Source organism: Pholcus phalangioides, unplaced genomic scaffold (genome assembly GCF_987345545.1).
Source record: "Pholcus phalangioides strain wild (caught in Gottingen) unplaced genomic scaffold, Ppha-v1.0 ptg000012l_1, whole genome shotgun sequence".
NCBI classification, from domain to species: Eukaryota; Metazoa; Arthropoda; class Arachnida; order Araneae; family Pholcidae; genus Pholcus; species Pholcus phalangioides.
This window is the reverse complement of record NW_028301605.1, coordinates 13,725,235-13,747,313: the sequence shown is the minus strand read 5'-3', so window position 1 is coordinate 13,747,313 and position 22,079 is coordinate 13,725,235.

The following is a 22,079-nucleotide window of genomic DNA, read 5'->3' as shown; positions in this document are numbered from 1 at the left end:
ACAGTTGGCCGGGTAGGGAAAAATTACTTGTCCCGGGGCCGATGATGCTCTTAAGACGACCTTGCCCTTACTGCCATGCTTAGGTTATTGAATCCGTCTGGCAACCCGGATATATATTCTAGAAACCTTGTGGCAACCCGTCTCAGATGGCCCCGCCCCACAAAATTTTCTTCGTTCTTAATTACGAAAAGACGTCAAGTGATGGTTAGACGAGAGTTAATGTGTGCTCTGGAACCAGTGGTAGGCGTTAGGGACAACTGCCCTGGGCGGCATAATTTAAAGGGGAACAACACCGTTTCAAAATAATCGAATTTAACAGTGGTGGTGGGCATGGTCCCCCACATCCTGAAGCAGGGACCCTCAGGCTGGGATTTTTTTGGGCCCACGGTCAGACTTTTTACGGGCCCTTGTATAGTTAATTTAAAGCATGAAAAAGCCAAAAAAAAAAAAAGATGGAAAAATTACCGTTTCTAGGGCTAGAGTCCTGTTAGCCCCACCCTCGTGCCTCGTGGGGCATGATGGAAACTTAATGTCATCTTTCCTCCACTCCCAACTAATACAGCATAGCTTCCCACCACATTCGAACCCATGGCCACAAACGGGGGGGGGGTAGCAGCATTTGGGTCAATTTTCCCGGTCAGATCTACTGACTTGAGCTTAATGACGAATCTCGGAAACGTATTATCGAACGCAGGGGCGTCGTAAGTGTTTCGAACTTGTGGGTGCTCATCTTAACGTTTATATAAGAAAATTTGACTTAATCAATTCAGGGTACTCAGACCCATGCCATAAATTATGGCCTTGAAGCCACTGTCCCTAGGTTACTTCTTTTGGTCATTCATATGCAAGGGTATCGGAACATATCCGTGGGTTGCGCCTTTACATACAAAATTTTTATTTCTGAATCTTTTCTGGGGGTGCTGAGATTCGCACTTCCGGCTCCGACACCACTGAGCCCCTGTGCGAAATAGAATGAAGAAAAATGAAGTTCACAAACTTTTTTAAAAATAATAGGGCAAATAAGAAGTACTGGCTCCTTTCATCGCTGGGGTACCCCTGACAAAAGTACGGGGCAGGGTCGTAACTAGGCTGGGACAGACGGGACCCGAGCCAAGTGGGGAGGGGCACACATAAGATATTTCTATCACAGAAAATCGACACTTCTTTTCCCCCCCCCCCCATTTTAAGGGCTCCCAAAAAAATGTCTGCCCCGGGAAGGTACGCACCCCGCCCCCCTACTCCCCTGTAGGGTGGGGGGTGCCATGCGCATCAGGATTTCAGAGATGTTTTGGTAGGGCCTGGCCTAAAAGAAGTTGGGAACCACAAGTATGTCTTTCTTTAAAAAAAATTAAAGAAAATCCCCCCCCCCCCCGCCATTCGGTCAACCGTTTACACTGACAAGCAGAGAGGATTTATTACTTCCTGCTGGAGAGGGGATGGGAAACAAGTGTATGTACAAAACGTGCAACGTACACGTGTGTGTGCGTCTTCTTCCACCCCCACTCCCCAACTATTCAACGACACGTGTGTGGATCCAGAAAATGGAAGAATGTCTCTCTCGGGTCATGGGTGAACTCTGTGCCAACCGTTCCCCCACCCTACCCTGGTATGTTAATGCACATAGATGGATAAGAAGATTGTGGAATGTAGCAAAACACATTAGACACATTCTATTATGTTTTTGGGGGTAAGGGTTGGTATGAGCAGTGATTCCGAACGTGGGCGATGGAATGTTCCGGGGGGGGGGGGGCCGGTAGAAGCTACCGGTATAACATAGGATCCTATGGGTTAGATTGCGTTGGGGGACGATGGGAGAAAAAAATTTCTGAAGAAGGGGGCGATGGGACAAAAAAAGGTTGGAAAACTATACTATACACCAGCAGGTCTCAACCTTTTTTGACTCGCGGAGCCCTTGTAAGTAAAAAATTCTACGGCGGAGCCCCGTAGGCCAATTTTTTAATTATTCATCAAAGTTACTGATTTATTTTGACCATTTACAAATTTATGTATATATTTATAATTATTTTTTATAATTTTACTGTATTTTTTATTTTCCTCGAGCGGCCGCGGAGCCCCTGGAGAGTGCACAAGGAGCCCCAAGGGCTCCGCGGAGTAGACCATTGGCACAAAGACAAACCGATAGTGACATGGGCATCTTTTGCAACGCAAGAGTTGTCGGACGACACCATTTTAAGGAAATCGGGGGGGAGGGGGGTTGGCACTCATCTTTACAAGGAGATGAAGAAATGTAATCGAAAACTATTCCTTTTCGGTTCATATTTATTACGTGCTATAGTCGAATACCGTTACAGAGAGAAAATCTCGTTGTAACGAAAACTTTTTCTAATCTTTGAATAAGTTTACAGAGGAACTGTGCACTTTAAAATTGCGATATTAGAAAATGAAAAATCCGTTATAACGAACAAGTTTATGAAAATCAACAAAACGGTACAGAAAGAACATTCCAAAAATGGTTCCGTAAAATCGGTTTCAGACTTGCTTCATTGTTTTTTGAAGAAAAAAAACTGCTTGAGTAAAGAATTTAGAATTTACACATGGCGTTGCATGCGAAGTATTTCAAGTATTTGTTTCAAAAATTGAACGCGTGCAACTAGAGGAATTTGTTGTGTTTTCGGCTTTCACTCGTCCAAAAAGGAAATTACGGATTATTTGCATGAAATATGGTACGTAAAACAAAATTCGCTTGCTTTGAGTTATTCTTGAAATTTAACTTCTTTTGTTATCTAGAACGTAAATAAGTAATTCTTTGCTTAGAATCGAATTCCGCTACAACAATTTTTTTTAACGAATGTTACGATTAGTAAAATAGGAAATTCATTCATTCATAACGAAATTTTATTCCAACCAGGACCGTCATTTTAGCTTTCTCCGGGGAGGGGCAAAGAACATATACTCAATCACATATATATTTGTACATATACAGTTAAACCCCATCCCCCTCCTTTTACAGCCAAATGATATGATTACCCTGTATATAATAAAAGTGGGCATTTGAAACCCCCCTGCTTAATAGTCACCTCTCTTTTAGGGATCGTTTTTCATTTGATCATTTTTGTCGCACAACGGTCATTTTCTGCACACGAGGGCTAATTAGACCGGGACCTACAATTTATTGCCGATTCCGAACGGCAGACTTGTCTTTATACTCATCGAGAGGTTGGTGCGCTAACCGCTCGATGGGGGACTCCCTGCGGTAGCAATTTTTTGCTGCGGTCAAGTCGCCGTTTTTTGTTGTACCCCTGTGTCAGGAACGTTTTCTGACAAGGACGAGCCGGGTATGGAACTCGCGACACCTCTAAACATCCTTTGGTACTTTAGGAGAGCATCTTATCGACCGGGCTACCGCGCCCGTTTTTCTTTTGGAGCCGTTCAAGTATTACGTCATCATCGATGGGGGGGGGGGGGGGTTCCGATTTGCTGACTTCTGATGACAAGGGGGGAGAGGTTTGGATAATGCATCAACCACCCTTTATGAAAATATGAATTGGGTTAAGAGGGGCAGAGCTGATGACGAAATTTCGCTGACAAGGGGAGGGGGCAAAAATGGCTAAAAATTCACTTACGTAATACTTGAACGGCCGCTTTGTCCCACTAGTGTCCACAAAAAAGAGATTTTGCTGGTGTATTTTTTAAAGCCGGGGGAAGGGGGGAAATGGTCCCATTTGACCGCCCCCCCCCAAATGACGGGCCTGGGCTCTCGTGATTTGGTGCTATGATTTTCGAGAGGCATAGGAATTTATAAGTAGCTACTTTCAGCTAAGCAGGTGCTCCGGAATATCACTTCCACGGGTCTACACTGCTGTTAAGACGACGTTGATCACAGGCAACGAAACTATCGCCATGGGCAGGTTACTGCCTAGTGAGTTGTGCCGGAAGTGTTAGTGTGTGTGTATCTAACAGTCCAAGTGTCTATCTAGTGTTGTGTCTGATTTTTCAGTGCTGCCATCAGTATTCCAGAAGTGAAGTGTAGTGATTGAATGTTGGTAGGCCCTGTTGCTCTCCGTGACTTTGTAACGGGGAGATCGACTCACATATGCGCCTCGAAGTTAGGAACCACAGAAAATCAACTTTAGCGTGGGGGGGGGGGGCACGGTAACCTATTCGAGCCTCCCCTGAATTTTTCAGCCCCCCTCATCATGCCGGCTGTCATAATAACTGCATTTTGGAGAACTGTTGAGTTTACGGTCAACTGGTTCGACTTCGCTTAGACGAGAACCAGGATTTCACGTAGATCAGGGAATGATAAATTGAACGAAAAAAAATTAGGCGAATTCCGCCAAATTTCTTTAGAGACAAGCATATATTTTTCGAGGAAAAGCGATTAAAAGAAATGTTATTTTCTGGAACCTTATCCGTGTTGGTTGACACGCTTACAAAACCTTGGAAAATTTTGCGCTCGTTTAAATTTAGTAATATCGCCTGGAACATTTTAGGGGCCGGTACAAATTTTATCGGTCCATGGCGACCTGGCGCCTGGTATTTGTTATTCCCTGATAAAGATAAATAATTTATTTTCTACAGCAGTTAATATTGTTTATTTTCATACAGCCTTCTCATCACGTGATTTGCAGCACAATTCGAGCCTGGACCTGAAAATGAAGATACTATTCTCCATACTAGCAATTGTTTGTGCTCGCTGGCGGTATGGCTAGAGATGGGAGACAAGAATATTCTCCTGAAAGTAAGATTTGGATAATAATCGAATATACTCTTCTTTCTTTTCGACAGTGAAATAATTTATAATTTCAGATTTATTACGGAATATAATTCAGTTTTCATTGCCTGAAACATTTAAAACAATTTGTGACATTAATACCTTTTTGATGACAAATTTTAATTGGGGGAATGTTCTCTCATTTATGGTGAGAATCATTTATTTACTTATCGAATACAGTCGAATCCTCTTATAACGAACTCCAAGAGACCGGAGAATTCACTTGGTAACAACGAAATTTTGTTATAAAGGAATTCCAGACTTTCACATCGTTCCTATGTGAACTTATCTTGGGGGATTAAGAAGGTTTTTTAAAAACTATATTTTCGCTATAACGGTATTCGTTAAAACGCGAATCGACCGTATTCTCTGCGATGAGGTTATTCTCCAAAGGTTATTACAAAGTATTTTAAATATCTACATGGTTAGTCAAGATGATATGCCCTATTATATATATAACACATTTTTGACCGTTGCGTTTGTGCAATGCTTTGCTTAAAAGAAAAAAAAAAATCAACTTTAAAAGATGTTCACATGCACGACTCCAAAATACGACACATCTGTTACAATTAAAAAATATGTATTTAATTACATTTTAACCGTAAGAATTTGACTAATTAACCGGGAATTTTTACGTGGCTGATGGAATGTGAATGACAATATATCTTCACCGAATCTGCTCCCAGCAGCTGTGATGTCCCTGTTGATATTTACGAGCAAGGGGACTAAATAAAAAACAAGAGAGAAACAAGAATTGGCACAGGAGAAAGAGTAGACCCTCCAGCTCAACTAATTTTCATTCAAATTTCTGTATGGTACGAACATTTCGGAAAAGAAAAAGTAGTTTAAGATAAGTTAAAAATTTGTTTACAAAGATTTTTTTGTTACAAAGAAATTTTTTTTTTTTTTTGGAATAACGTGATCCTCCCAATGATTTTTTTAAAACTTTCACAAATTTTTTCCTGGTTTTCAATCTGGAATTTCTTTTTCCATGACCGAGAACAGCAAAGAAATTAAAAAATAAAATAGTTACAACTTTTTTTGTCACGTGAGGCATCGTTTAACCACTATTACTAATTATCAGAGTTAGTAAAAATCATTCTTTTTAAAAAAAAAAAAAATATCAAATGAATCGGATGTTTTTTTTTATACTTAAATCAGATTTAATTAAAATTCAAAATTCACTCGTTTTTTATTTCAGAGTTTGAAATGTTAGCTTGACTGTATGAGGTGAACAAGTAAGTGTGTGGGTGATCGTATGAGCGAATGGGGAGTGGGTGACCGTATGAGTAATCGAATCACTTGGCTACACTTACGGTCACTCATACAATAATACAACAAATTACACGCCATCTCAGTCACTCCTACAGTTCATTCACACACTCATACTGTCAATCACTCGTACAATACATCGCACACAAACTTATTTACTCATTTACTGACGTCACTCATGGGGTCACGGCAGGCGAAATGTCGGAATTTCCGGTTCCCGCGCACACATTCCTTTTTTTAATATAAAACATTACATTCAAAGAATGTCGGTTTCCCTACAGTACTGTGTGCAAGAAGATTTCGTGCACCATTCGCTTGTTAGCATGGCTCGCAGCAGGACCGCAGTTAGATGCTTAGTCAGCAGGAGTAAGCATGCAGTTTAGTACCCCTTGCAATGCTGAAGGAAAGATAAGAGGGTGAAATTCGCGCCATTTTTGGTCCTGTGCTCCGGGCACCAGATGCGCCTGCACCCTGAAGCACCCTCGCAGCATCCATTTTGCGCAGGAGGAGCGGCAAATAATTTCTTCCACAGAAATTGAGTTTCCAACCTTCAAAAAGCCTCTCGTGTCCCTTCCCTCCATCCTGCGTACGCCTCCGTCAACAGGCAGAGGTGCGCACACTAGAAAAAACCTTTGGGGGGGGGGGAGTTTATAGGGTTGTCAGCATCGAAACATCACATCTTTTCTTCTGCGGTATTCATTTTTTTCGAATATATTTCGGTTGTGAGCGACATGGGGAGGGGGAGAGGGAAAGTGGTCGGAAGACGCAATAGGAAGCTGTTTTCCAAAAGTAGCCGTTGGTTGTCTTCATTTCAGCTCCCCGCGTGAAGTTCATCTGGGGTTTCTCAAAACGGCAGGGTTTTTGTATTTCTTTCCCGTGTTTAGATGCTTTTCTACAAAAACAGGCGGACGGACGCTTCCTTGAAAAGTACGTATATGTTGTTTCTTTAATCACTTTGTGCCATTATAATGTAGAGCACTTGATGATTGTGATAGTTGATTTTCGTTTTACGTCCCCATCACCTCGGCAAAGTGCGATTACTGCAGAACCGTTGTGTACTGTGGAATGTCGACACATTTGTACCAGGTTTGTCGATTCGATTGTTATTGCCATTTTCACGTTTCTTTTGTTCCGGACGTTCGTAGGCACCAGAAAATGAGCACTAAGGTCTCGTGAGGCAGAGGCGAATACAGAGGGTGAAGCAAGTGACCCCCCCCTTCCCCGCCGTTCTGTACGAAATTTGTACTATTGGCAGAAGCGGGATGACACGGAGGTGGACCTTGGCCTCCTTCCACCCCGTTCGAGGATTCTGCATCCGCTAAAGACGTGGGGTGCCGCCCTTCGGGAAAAAGAAGTAGCTTAGCCAGGATCGATGTATGGGGGGGGGGGGACCACGAATAATTCCTTCCTGAGAATTCTCAGTAACGGACCGTTCAAATATTACGTAAGCAAAGTTTTAGCCATTTTTGACCCCCTCCCTCCTTGTCAGCAAAAGTAAGCAAAACTCTGACCCCCCTTGTCAACATAATTTCGTCAGCACTGCCCCCCACCTCCTAACGCATATTGGTCGGGTCAGAAACGTACGCGGGGGCATAAGGGGCTCGTGTGTTCCCCCTCCCAGACGAAAAAAAAAATTTTTTTTAATGTAAAAATTTTAATGTAAAAATATATATAAAAAAAAAAATTTCGAAAGAAAATACCTTGATATGTTATTGTAATCGATTTCAATGCGATTTGAAGGGTAAGAACTCAAAATTTCTCTAAGAAATTCATTGCGACCCACCCTTTAAGCCATATATGATAAACCCTTGCCCCCCCCCCCCCCCCGGACCAAATGTGGCCCTGAAGGTTATCTGATGTGCCTTGCCCCCTCAAACCCAATTTTGTAAAAATGAATTAAGCGATAGATTTACAGATCGCTTAAATGAACCGTGGCACAATTCCAGTGCATTTAAGTGGCCCGTGGCACATTTTCAGATCACTGAAGTAGGCCCGTGGTGCATTCAAAGATCACTCAAGTAACCCACGACACAGTTGCAGAATACTAAAACGATCCCTTGAGTGAAATGGGGCACAATTTTAGAGCACTTAAGCTCCCTCCCCCCGCCCTTCCCAGTGCGGTTCTACATCACTCAAGTTACCCACGGAACATTTCCAGATTACTTATGTGATCCGTGGCATAATTTCGGATCACTGAGTGATGCGTTGCACAGTTCCAGAGCACTTATGCGGCCCGGAAACATTTCCACAGCACTTAATCAGCCCGGACACATTTCCTGAGCACTTGAAGGATCCGTAAAACATTTAGAGATCGCTGAACTGTAAGGTATTTATCATTAGGAGGAATGTTAGTACAGGTGCTCACAAAATAGCGAAAGATTTTTTATCGTTTTTGGCGCACCGAGTAAGATGCCATTAAGAATGTTTCATATTTTCATAAAAGGTGGTTTATGACGTAAACATCAACCAAACCCCACCCCCTCCCCATCGATGCTGACGTAATACTTGAATGACCCCTAACAACCTACAAAAAAAAAGGCCTTCGGTACCAACAGAAAATCATTAAGATAACATACAAAGACATTTTCTTTCGATATTTTAATTATTTTACCAAGACATTTGAAAGCACGCTTTCAATTTTTTGATCGTTTTCAGTTCCCTGTGGCTTTAGCCGTTGATTCAAACATACACGTGAACCGCAGCCCTCTCCCCTCTCCGAATTTGTTGTTTGTATCAGCAGTTCTGGAAACGAATTTTGCTTGCACTTCTTTATTTATTGGTTTTTTTTTTTTACAACTTTGCGCAATAGCGCTACAGCAGGGAATCTACACCGAGCGGTTAGAGCACCCATCTGCTAGTGAGCATAAAAAAAGACAAAATGCCGAATGCTGCCGTTCAGAATCGTTCCCTTTCTTCGTGTGCCGTGGAGCGATAAAAATGATCAAGTGATGATTCTTTCTCTTTTCCCCGCCCCGCGCTTTGATGGAATTATTTCGTAATGCATCTTCATTTAAATTTCGAATTGTTTCGTGCTTTAAAATTTCCCTTTGATGTATATTGGACTTTCCCTACCAACCTCGTTTCAGGCCTATAATAATGGGATCTGGCACCGGGATTTTCAACAGTACGTATGTAAATTGGTTGGGTCAATATTTTCAGTCAGGTACAGGCCCCCAGAACATTTATCTGTCCGTGGGTACACCGTGCTTTTAAAATGACCATGTGTTAGGTTCCTGGACTGCATATAGAACATAGAAATAATTTAAGAATGCATAATTTTCCCCATTCGATACATTCTTCTCAAACGAATACTTGAACCGAGGGTACCCAACTTACATGAGAGTTGAGGACCACTTCACTGGTTTGAAAACGTATCGCGGTTCAATTAAGTGATCTGGAAATATGCCAGCGGGCCGCTTAAATGTTATGAGTCTGCCACGGGTCACTAAAGAGAACTGTGAGCATGAAGCGATCGCTCGAGTGATCTGGCCACTTGAGTGGTGTCGAACAGTGCCGCGTGAGCGCTCGGGAGCCGTGTCTCATGTCACTCAAGTGATACGCAACTATTCCGCGGGTCACTTGAGTAACCTGTAAATGTGCCGCCAACGAATTATGTGATCTGGGAATATGCCGCGAGCCACTCAAGTCATGTAAATATGAGGCGTGGGTCGCTTGATGTAGAACTGTGCCGCGGGTAACTTGGATGGCTCGAAACTTGCTCTGGAACCGTGTCACAGGTGATTCAAGTGATCTGATGATGCCGCAGGTCACTTGAGTCATCTGTAAATGTAGCACCTGTTCATTTTTACAAAATTAGCTTTGAGGCCACGGGGCGCATCAAATGATCCGGAAGGCCACATTTGACCTGCCGGCCGTGAGTCGAGCATATATGCTTTGAGGGATAATTAAAATGACTCTTCCCGACCCCTCCCCACACAACAGAAGGGACCCCCCCCCCCCATTACTCATAATTATATGGGAGGGGAAGGCTTGTCAAAAATTGCAATGCACACACATGCCCGGGCGTGCACAATCTGCAAGAACAAATCCCTCTTTGTCAGGTTCCCCAAACAGTCAAATAATTTTCCAACTAGCTTCTTCATAAAAAACAACTAGAAACTGGGCTTGAACAACCAGAATTAATTTTAGCTATTGTGTTTAGATGACCATGCATCCTGTATTTTCAGGGAAATTCCCGCATTTTCACGTAATTTAATAAGACTGCTACATAGTACACAGGAAAAGTTTTTGAAAAAGAGTAGAAAAACAACTAACATGACGTAAAAAGAAAACCACTAGATGGAAATTTTTCCAAAAAGACCATTGAAAATCTAGTTGGAAAATTACTAGGACCAGTTATACCAGATCTTGTAGTTTTATTACATAGAGCCAATCTAGGGAGATGAACAGATTTTTTTTATGGCTCCCAATTAAAAAAATAGATTAATGGTATTGCCATATGCTTAAAGGTCAGGAAAAAAGCCTATGTACCAAAACGGAACAGTTTAAGTAACGAAAGTTACGCTGGGGAAGTTCATTTGCCAACTAAGGTTTTTGAAACGTTAGGGACTATTCCAGCTAGACCTGATTTCTTCCCCACTAATTTACGACTTCAAATTTTAACAAAATATCTTTGTAGAAAAACAGACATTTTTCCGAAGTTGAGGTCTTATAATGTGTGCGTTTTCCTATCCAGGGCCCCCTCATGTCAAAGTTGACCCTGTGTCCGAGATCACCTTGCAGTTAGTATGTGAAAGATTACCTTATAGTAGTATAATGAACTACTGATGAAGGATTAAAACACTAAAATTAAATTTCATGATACGCGTAAAATAATGCGCAATAGTTCTGTTCTGAAGAAGAGCTGACTATTCTAACAGTTGCTCTGACTAGTCTAAATTAAAAAATTACAAGTGTAAATCAAAGTGTACTAGTGTATTTCACCACAATAAGTTAAGTGATAAGAAATCAAAAAGGTAGAAAACTTCTATTATTTTTTTCTTTTGCAATCTGTAAATTTCAATAATATCGTAATTTTGATCCATAGTTTAATAAATATTATATGACTTCAATTTTATACATTTTTCTCAATATTACACATTGAAACCTACGGCACTTCCCTTAAGTTGTCACTCCGCCTAAGCCGTCATAATTTTTCGACAATGTGAGGTGACGACTAATTGAGGTTTTACTGTATTTACAGATACCACGTCTCTTGAGATAGAAGACAGTCCGGAGAGAGAGTTTTTACCACAGATCTTGTGGAGAGCATTCACTCGTCAACACACCAATCTCCTGCTTAATTGGGAAGCGCTGAAGCAACACCTTTGTGAGGGGATACCTGGTACCATTCAGCAGAATGAGGTCAGTCTTTGCCAAAATTTCATTTTTTCCAGCGATATTCACATCTTATTTTTGATGCTAATTGATGTTATGTTAATTTTTACGTTTGGGCTCCCACCTAAAAAATGCCCGTCGGTAGGATTTTAATCCCTCTAAAACTTTTGTCTGGACCAAAGTTATCAGTCATTTTGTCAAAATTCCATATTTACAGCACCATTCAGACATTATTTTTAAACACTAATTAAGATGCAAATTTTTACGTATTATTTTGGGTCTTCCTCCCCCCACCCCCCTCCCGACTTCCTAGAAAATGCCCTAGGAGTTCACAATTTCTTCTATCTGATTTTTTTCCCATTCTTTTTGGTTACTAATTTATGATACATAAATTTGTATGTCTTAAATATGCCCCCCCCCCCCCACATCCTATAATTTTGTCATAGGATGTGGGTATTTGCTACCACATCCATATTAACGGTCGTTTTTTGACCGTTAATATGTTTATTCTGGCTCGCAACACAAAATTCATCGAAATAAGACTGGATCGTTCCGATTTCAAATCATTCAACTAGATACTGAAATGCAACCCATCATCCCGGATTCCAATTATTATTTTTTGTTTATTGATTCTACCGTGCTTGTTGACCATGCAAAATTTCATGTACATATCTCAAAAACTTTTTGAGGAAAAAAATGTTTTCTAACCTCACGAATGACGTCTCTTAGGCTAACCCCATTCAAGCCATATTATTTGTGATAACATGTAACTTTGCAGATTTTCAATACATTCAAATGAAATTTCCACTAAAATGCTGACAAAAAAATGTAGATTATGACTAGGAAAGAAAATTTAAACCTTTGCATTAAAAAATCAGATTGCAAAAAAATCATTAAAATTTAATTTTTCTCACGTTTGCTTTTTCATTTACGAAAGCTATCCTGCTTTTCGCACAGCATATTCAGTGACATTGAACTCTTCAGATTTTTTTTCCTTGTTCCCCTTTTCTAAAGCAGGGGCCAGAGTTAAAATTTGCAGTTTTCCCCTTGTTGTAATGGTTAAATTGAGTCATATTTCTAATTAACTTTATTAAAATAATCATATCATTTGCTTTCTGTTTAATATCTTCATTAAGTGTGCTTTGAGATTCATTTTCTGGTAATTCTTCTTCAAAAACTTTACAAACCTTCGATTTTAAAGTGTTACAAGCAGATTCAACTTTTCTTTCGGCATTGTTTGACTTGCGCTGTGGAGCTACCCTATGAAGTTTAATTGGTGACTCTTCTATGTTCTGTAGAGACGAATTTATTTCTTCAAGTGCTTCTTGTTTAGTAATTGACATTTTTCCAAGTCACTTCTCTACATTACTATCACTGTTCATCTCTATTTTCTTCACCTAATTTATTGATGTTTATATTCCTTGTCCTTACAGGCATGGCATATTTTTTGCCCTGGAATTGATTTTGTACAACCATTTATTTCATTTATACATGAAAAATACAAGTTTACTATCCTTAAACCTTTTGTTATTTTTTTCTTATGCCATTTAAAAGGATTAAAGCATGCTTTCATATATATTTCATACTTTGAGAAAAAAAGCTCTATGATGCTTAAACGCACAGTAGATAAATGTTCAGAACTTGCTCCACTCCTCAAGATCAAAAGATTGATGTCCAATGATGTAATGGGCAACAGATTTTACACTTTTGCATAACACTTTTTATGACAGTCGGATTCAGTTTCTTTTCCAACACTATAAATTTCAAGTGTCTTTTCTGACATTTTACTTTGAATTCCAAAATGATGATATAGAATATTTAGCTCAAATGGAAATGGTGTTATCATAAGAAAAATTTGTTAACCCTAGAGTAAGGCTGCTCTATTCCACAATTTCATAATTGAGACTTGCATCATTTGATGGGGAGCAGCAGTTTAGTTCTAACACTATTGTTTTAGTTTCCTCAATGAAGCAGCAGCAGTGACTTTATCATCACCTGCTAGGATGATAAAGTCTTATAATTAAATAAAACACCAGCTGCCCTCTGAAGGACAAAGACAAGTATGCCATAGTTTATATATTCACAGAAGCTATTATTTTTTACAAGCATCATCACAACAAGAAACATCACATCTAATACATCACTACCAGGCATTATATACATTAGGTTTTCAATTCTACTCTCTTCCATCTGCCTCAGCTACAACAATTAGGTTGTAGCTGATAATTGTTTCATTCTTTGTGATTTAATGCCTCATATTCTGGCCTTTTATCAGCAATTTTAAATTATTTCTTGGGAAAAATTATATAGAGGCATGTGTTAAATATTATAATGTAGATTTTTTTGCCACACAAGTATAACCATTTCATATTTATCATATACATTAAATATATGTTTATTAAAATATATGCTGTAAAAATCAAAGTAATTAAAAAAAAAATTAACACTGTTGTGGTAAAATAACTTAATAATTAAGCATGTTGGAAAACTTCAAAAATACATCTATATATATATATATATATATATATATTGATTAATATTATCTGGATTTATCAAATACAAAATAATTCTTTATGCAAAAATATATCAGATTGCAAAAGTTCACCTTCGTTGCATCATAAAAAATATTCATAGACCAATTAAAAGTGAAATTAATTATTTGGGATTTGAACACTTTTCTAAGAATCTGCACTTGAAGGTTTAATTTAAAAAATTATTTTATTCACCAAAAACCTTTTTTTTTTCACAAACTCCCATTTGACACATTTCTAATTATTTCATGAATTCATTTAATCCTAGAATTTTGAAATTTGCCAATTGTTTTGAATTATTGCATTAACTACTCGTGAAACTTAATTTAGTGAATACTGAAATAAATGTATAAGCGTACATGAAAAATAAAATATAAATTTCTTTTTACTAAGCATGAATCATTATATTAATGTAGTCATATAAGTACAATTGTGTTTTGTTACTCAAATGTATTAACTGTCAAAATAATGTTTACTTTTCTACAGTCTTCTTGTTAATATATTAATAGGATTAAATTTTAAAAAAAATTGAAAATTTATGCTGTGCATCCAAAAAATTGTGTTAAAAATAAAAAAAATTAATAATTAATAAAAAAAATTAAATTTAAATGACTTTTTTCCTCTAAGGTTTACAGTTTTTCTATTCATAATCTGCATTTTTTTGTGAGCATTTTAGTGAAAATTTCTTTTGAATGTATTGAAAATCTGCAAGGTTATGATATATTTTCATAAATAATATTGCTTGAATGGTTAGCCTTAGATACGTCATTCACGGGGTTAGGAAACATTTTTTTCTCGAAAGGTTTTTGAGATATGCACATGAAATATTGCATGGTCAACAAGCATGGTAGAATCAATAAACAAAAAAATAATAATTGGAATCCGGGATGATGGGTTGCATTTCAGTATCTAGTTGAATGATTTGAAATCGGAGCGATCCAGTCTTATTTCGATGAATTTTGTGTTGCGAGCCAGAATAAACATATTAACGGTCAAAAAACCATTATCTTTTTCCTCCAGTATTTTACTTCATATGTTTAGGAGAAATTTGAAATAAAAGTTGTTTTGGTAACTGCTGTGCCTCTGGTTTAAATATACGTTTCAAAAATTCCACAAATACAAAGTTTACATAATTGTTTTGCATGTAAATTTCAAATGTAAGTGTCTGAATTATTTTTATTCATATTCTGTATGTTTTTGTGAACACTTTGGTGAAAATTTCATTTGAATATATTGAAAATTGAAAAAGTTAAGATTTCGTTTCTCAAACAATGTCTCTTAAAAATTGAGCATCGGAAAAGCATTTTGAAAATTGAGCACATCGAAAATTGAGCATTCTCCCAACTCTGAATGAACGAACTATCCAACATGCCATGATGGTCATATGGCAAATCTTTTCCAATGAAATCCAGAGCTGAGGTTTTGCTCGGATTCTAAAAAGAACTTTTGTTTTATTCCATGCAATAATATTTTTTTTGGATTTCTCAAAACTGTTTTGCCTTTTCTTGAAACTCGAGTGTTATTTACGTTTTGCTCCTTTTTTTCTGCCCTACATCTTTTGAAGAACAAATTTCAGGAGTTTTCTAACACCTCATACTCGTTGTTGCAGAATTACCTGGCATTTCACATACATCAGTTGGAACCGTTGATACTAGATAATTTTCAACAATATCATCTTCATCCATGATGTTCATTTTCATTAGCACGCAATTGGCATATATCTACATCCTCTAATTCAGAATCTGAAAGATTTTCCAAATATCCTACAGCTTCTTGTAATGGGAGATGTCTTTTTGATATGGTTACACTCAGCTGAACACAGAAAGGCTATCTAGGATTGTCGAAATTCGCAAAAACATACATTTGGAAGAATGCAAGAACAAAAAAGTACTCGCCGAATATAAACAATCCACCCCAGAGAGCACATTCCTCTGTGTCATATTACCCAGAATTAGCCCCCCGAACGATGACAACAACCTGAGGTTCCAAGGGGGTAAGAGTACAAATAAACTAATTGATTTACTTTGATACATTAAGTGGTAGAAACACACAATAATTTTCAACTTACTTCAAAATTGAAATTTTGGCAAATTTTAATCGAAACGGGGGAAAAAATGCCCACACACAGAAAATGTTGAATTTCAGAATTCCGTCAAAAATGTTTACATCAACCTGAAGTTTCCGAATTTATTTCAAAAATACTTTGAACGCTATATACGATAAAAACCGGAAATGTTTGAATCAATTTTTATCTGATATTTTTGTGAATGAAAACTATATTCCATTTATGGAACATTGGCCTTTTAACGGTTGAAACAATAGGTTGTAATTTCACTTTTCTTTCCAAATATCAGTTTCGGCATAACATCCAGAAAATGCAATTTCTCAGTATATTCCATGCCGAAAAAATGTCATCTCTTCATACAAAAACGCCAACTGGGGTGAAAATTGCTATAGTTAAGGGACTCTACTCAGCGCTTCACGCTACTAATGCGTGTTATAAGGGATTGAAAAGTGTCCGGTTCGATTCCCGGAGGAGGCGTATCACTTTTCTTTCCAAGTTTCAGTTTCGGCGTAACATCCAGAAAATTCAATTTCTCAATCGATCGTAATGTTTGTTTTATTCGAACATAATCGTGTGTGTGTGAATAAAACCTTTCAACACTTATTTTACTTTCATTTTTATGTCAAAATGCGTGTCTCTTGGGCGTATCGCAGGCTAATAAATTGGTTAAATGAAAAGAACAGAGGTGATAATTTTCTTTTATATTTATCGAATTTACCGACTTGAATTAGGAATTACGGATAATCGCCAATGAAAGTGATGAAAAAAATTCATCAAATTTACCGAAGCGATCGTTATACCAATTTTCCTGTAACATTTACCGGTAAAAAATAATTGGGAGTGAAATATTCCCAAAGCATTCGACATCCTAAAGATAAAAAAAAAAAAAAAAAAAATTGAAATTTGACAATGTTAATTGTGGGGATACAGTCCCTACACATCTACTTGAGAAAAGGGGGTAAAAGGAAGTAGGAAAAGTAGGAATGGAAAGGAGAAAAAAAAGAAACTCATAAGAAAGAGCTTGGGTGTATTTAAATGTCACCAAATTCCCTATGAGCGGATCTGTCTATACAATTCACCTCTCGGAAGGATTTTCAAATACAAATACAAATACAACACCACAACAGGCAAATTGCCCAACGAGGTGGCTGACTTAAGAACATCATGGATCCCCGAGCCCTTTTTTACCCTACCTATGAGCCCTACCTACCACTGCTACACCACACATGCACCCCGCCCACAACCCCCCGCGGAACCCCCAACGAATCGATACATGCGGGAATGTGCGTGTACGTGTAGTGAAACCTGACGTGAAGTTTTTGTTGTTTCTCTGTAATGCTTGTTATGTGTAGTGCTGCCATCTGCCACCAGTTTTTCAAACTATGAGTGAAGTGTTATGATTGAATGAGTTTTCGTTGTAGGACTGTTGCTCTCTGTGGCGAGACTTTTTAACGGGGAGATCGACTCGCATTTGCGCCTTGAAGTTGGGAACCACAGAAAACCAACTTCAGCCGACCACCACTGTGGGGTTCGAACCCGGATCCTCGCATCACGAGTCCGGCACTATAACCACTCAACCACCACAGCATCCTCTGATATGTTATATCTATTTGAAACTGAATCTATAATTAAATTTTTGTTACGCCTTATATTCGGCAGTAACAAAATTTTGTGGGGGTTTAGAAAAGCTCCGTCAGGGGCCCACGGCATATTTACCAATATGTGAATTTGCATAGCGTTACTCATTCTTCGATTACAATTGAGCCGGATTTTTCGCAATTCTTTCGGAAGTTTTCTTTGAAAATTTGAATATTTTGACTAATTTCCATATTTAAAAATTCTCCTGAACGTGCGTTTATGAATTTTTATTTTTTTATACCAATTTACGTGTATTTAAATTTGTACGCCTTATTCAGACCTGCCAGCTCTCATAATTTTTAACCCTGGTTTCTGGATTTGTTGTAATTTCTCCGAATTTTTAGATTTTCCGCGAGCTTTCACTTTGCCGTGACGTCAGTGACTATCGTCATCGTTAGAAAAAAAGTATTGGTGATAGCATCTATATATATATAAGCAACTGGCAAGAGGTGACTTTGTTTACTTAGCGTTTCAATAGCGTTTTCAAGCTGCAAATAGATACTTCGTTACCCGGGGCAGACATGGATTTATTGAATCAATAACCGCAGAACATTTTTTAAATGGGGTGGATGAAATTTATTGTTTTCTGTATTTTGGTGCCGTAAAGTCTATTCTAGTTTAAAGGAATGCGTGTTGTTACCATTTTGCGTCGCATTTTTAATAATTGTTGTGTGAAAGGAACGCATCGATTTATCGACTGAAATTTTTCGCCTCCGACATTTCGCGCCTGGCACGTTCTGTCCCCTGTACACATTTCGCCTATCCTAACCATGTGAGCGTCTAATCGAAGGGGATGTTCAGTGAACAAGTGAGTAGGTGAGTGACATAAGTTCGTGACTCCGAGGTACCGGACGAGTATCCTTCTAAGTAAACAGGAACAAGTTAGCGGGTGAATGACCGTACGAGTGATCAAGGTCGTGTGTGACCAACTAACTCACTTAGCTACTCACTCGCTCATACAATAACACAATAATTTACGCACTATCTCAGTCACTCGCGCACACACACACATGCTGTCACTCACTCATATAATTCGCAACTTGGTGACTCACTCATTTACTCACTCGTGCGGTCAGGGCAGGCGAAACGTGAGTAGCGAAACGTCGGAATTTCCAATTCCCGTGCACACACTCCTCTTTCTTTTTTTCGACGTGAGCTTTCAAAGAGAATGTCAGTTTCCCTACAGTAACTGTGTGCGAGAAGATTTTGTGGACTATTTGCTTGTTAGCATGTGGCTCGCAGATAGATGCTTAGTCAGCCGGGGCAAGCATTCAATTTAGCGCCCTTTGCAATGTTGAAGGAGGGATAAGAGGGTGAAATTCGCGCCATTTCTGGTCTGGCGCCCTTTTGCACCTTAAAAAGCTTCTCGTGTCCCGCCTCCCTCCACCCTGCGTACGCCTCCGCGTGTTAGCAGGCAGAGGTGCGTACCATGAGAAAAAGGGTTGTCAGCATCCAGAAACGTTAATCTTTTCTTTCATTTTTTTTTTTCGAAAATATTTTTCCGCGATAAGCGAGATGAGGGAAAGCGGCCACGCGCGCGCGCAAAGCGCTTTTCCAAAGGTTTTAGGGGTTGTGTTCAGCTTCCCACGCCAAGTCGTCGTGTTTTTGTATTTCTTTCCTTGTTAAGGCGGACGGACGCTTTCTCGAAAAGTATGTATTTTATTTCTTTAATCACGTAGGCACTTGGAACCTCAGTACTCGTGAGGCAGAGGCGGTTACAGCCGCCGCTCCCCGTTCTGTTCGAAACTTGTATTATTGGCATAAGCGGGAGAACGGAGATGACCCGTTGACACCCCCCCCCCCCGATAATACGTGCGTTATCTGTTGTTAGAAAACTCGGGGGGGGGGGTTTCCCTGTAATTAATTACGTTAATAATTCATTAATTTCTACGAATTCTTTTTCTTATTATTTGATGTATTTTTCAGCTGTGGCTAATATTTGATTTTGGCTTCATTCTTTTATTGTTTTTTTTTTTTTAATTAATTCAAAAACGAAACTGAATAAAAAAAAAAACTTACATTTTTGAAATTTGAAAAAAAAGAAAGCTTCGCTGAATAGTTCTTATTGATTTGATTGCGACAACTACAATTTGATCATTTTTGTCGCACTTTTCATTTCCGGTCATTTTCTGCACACGAGGGCTAATTAGACCGGGACCTACAATTTATTGCCGATTCCGAACGGCAGGCTTGTCTTTTATACTCATCGAGAGGTTGGTGCGCAAACCCCTCGATGGGGGACTCCCTGCTGCGTTTTTTTTGTTTGTGTACCCCTGTGTCAGGAAAGTTTTCTGACAAGGACGAAACGGGTATCGAACTCGCGACTCCTCCAAACATCCTTTGGTACTTCAGGCGAGTATCTTATCGACCTGGGCTACCGCGCCCAACTACAATTTAATGTTTCTTTCACACACGACTGATTTTTCTGACGGTTTTTTTCGGAGTCACGAGTGTTCACAACAGTATCAAATCTGAGCACAACATGTGCTAATAACAGGTACCAATGTAAACAAACCGCGAAATAGTTCAAGTAGATAATGGCATTTTCTCCTCAACGGACATGAAGAACAAGTACGATCGCTAATCAAAAAGAAACTTTTACGATGCAAAGAATTCGTGTGAAACATTTCCGTCAGAAGATGAGGCGTCAAAATATTGATCCATATCTTTTTTAGGAATTGAAAAATTAATTTTTATCTTCATTTTAATTTTTCCCGAATAATAGTCAACTTGTTGTATTTTTTTTTTCCACCTCGCACTTCCCAAAAATGCTCTCCCGCACCCCCGATTGGGAAACACCGCTTTAGTTCGAGCATACCGTATGATCCACAGCCCCACTCCCCTCCCCGAATTGTGGAAATGAATTTTGCTTGCACTTTTTTTTATTTGTTTTTTCCAATCGAACGCTACCGCAGGGACTCTACACCGAGGGGTTAGCGCACCAACATCTTGGTGAGCAAATAAACAAGAGACAAAACGTTGGATGCTGCAGAAAATTACGATTCTTTCTCCTTCCCCCCGCGCTTTTGGTACGTGTAGCACTTTCACGATCGAATTATTTCCTGAAGTATGTTCATTTGAATTTCGAATTGTTTTTGCGCTTTAAAATTCCCCTCTTGTGTTTTCGAAATATTATGGTGCTTTTTCAGTCGCATAACTTCGATAAGGGGGCAATAAATAGAATTCGTTATATGTGTAGGCTATTTAACCGTACATGCACCTCGTGCACATTCCTCTACGTAATTTTTTAAGCCGAGGCGTCGTTGCTACAGTATTACTAACGATATGCCCATTGTTTCGATTTTGAAATCTCCCCGTAAATGTCCATTTTGTTCACCACGTTCGAGACAAGTCTCAAAATTGTGAATTTTCGGCCTCAACTCTTGTACACTTCGTAAGTGAGCGCTCTGGGTTTCGATACATTCATTCGTTCAAACCGAGCACAACTCCGTTCTATCGCCCCATGCACTTTACTACCGATTGAGTTGTGCCGGAAATACGAGTGTTTCCCCCGCCAAATTCCCGGGTCGACGATTATATACAATATATACATCACACATAATACACACCTCGCGACGTTTGGGCAGTCGTGGCCCAACTTCAAAGTTCAGCCGCTTCGCGAGCAGTTGCCTAATCGGCGCGGTTTTCATTGCACTGCCTCGCGACAGTTGCTCATGCGGCGCAGCTTTTGCCCTCCTTCGAATAACGTTCGAAGATCTTGTGGGCAGCAACGCACGGTTGGGCCCTTATAGGCAATCCTACTGTTCCTGCTCTCCTTCCTCTCTTCTTTCTCTTGACTCACTCTTCTCAGCTATGTGTACCGTCTCTGCCCAGTTCCCGAGTCGCTCACTCTGATACAATAACGAATGAGAATTTGTTGGATTCGTGTCATCGAGCTCTTACCCGTATGCATCCACTCTGCCTTTACGTGGTTGCGATGGCTGGCCGAATATTTCGACGGAACGAAATGATTGCTACGAAATTGCATCCAAATTTGTTTGAAATCGATTTCTGTGGATTTTTATCTTATTGTATGAATTAGTCGTGCAAGCTGTCGCTCGATGCTTTTTTTTTTTTTTTTTCGTATATATCAGAGCTTGACAAATCCAAGGCGCCAAAAATTTTCTACGTCGAATGACGAAACGGGAGTCTTTGGAAACAACGCGAAATTTCCCGAATTTACCAAGTGGTTTCACCAGCACGGGAAAAAAAATTACCAGGACTAAAACATTGGTTTTGTCCGTTGTGCTCGAAATTTCTTTTTCGTAAATAAATAGTAAGAAAATGTTCTTACATTTCTGTTTTTCTAGTACCGATTTGTTATCCATGCAAGTTTTCTTTATGCATGACAAAAAATAGATGGTGTGCCAGGTCGCCGAACATTCTCTGCATGCGATTGCTAGATAAGAATTTTTTTTGTCGTCCTTCGATTGCAGTTTTATTGCAGAGTCTCTCTCACAGGATCGGCAGGTGGGAAAACAAACCTCCCTAAACTGAAAAC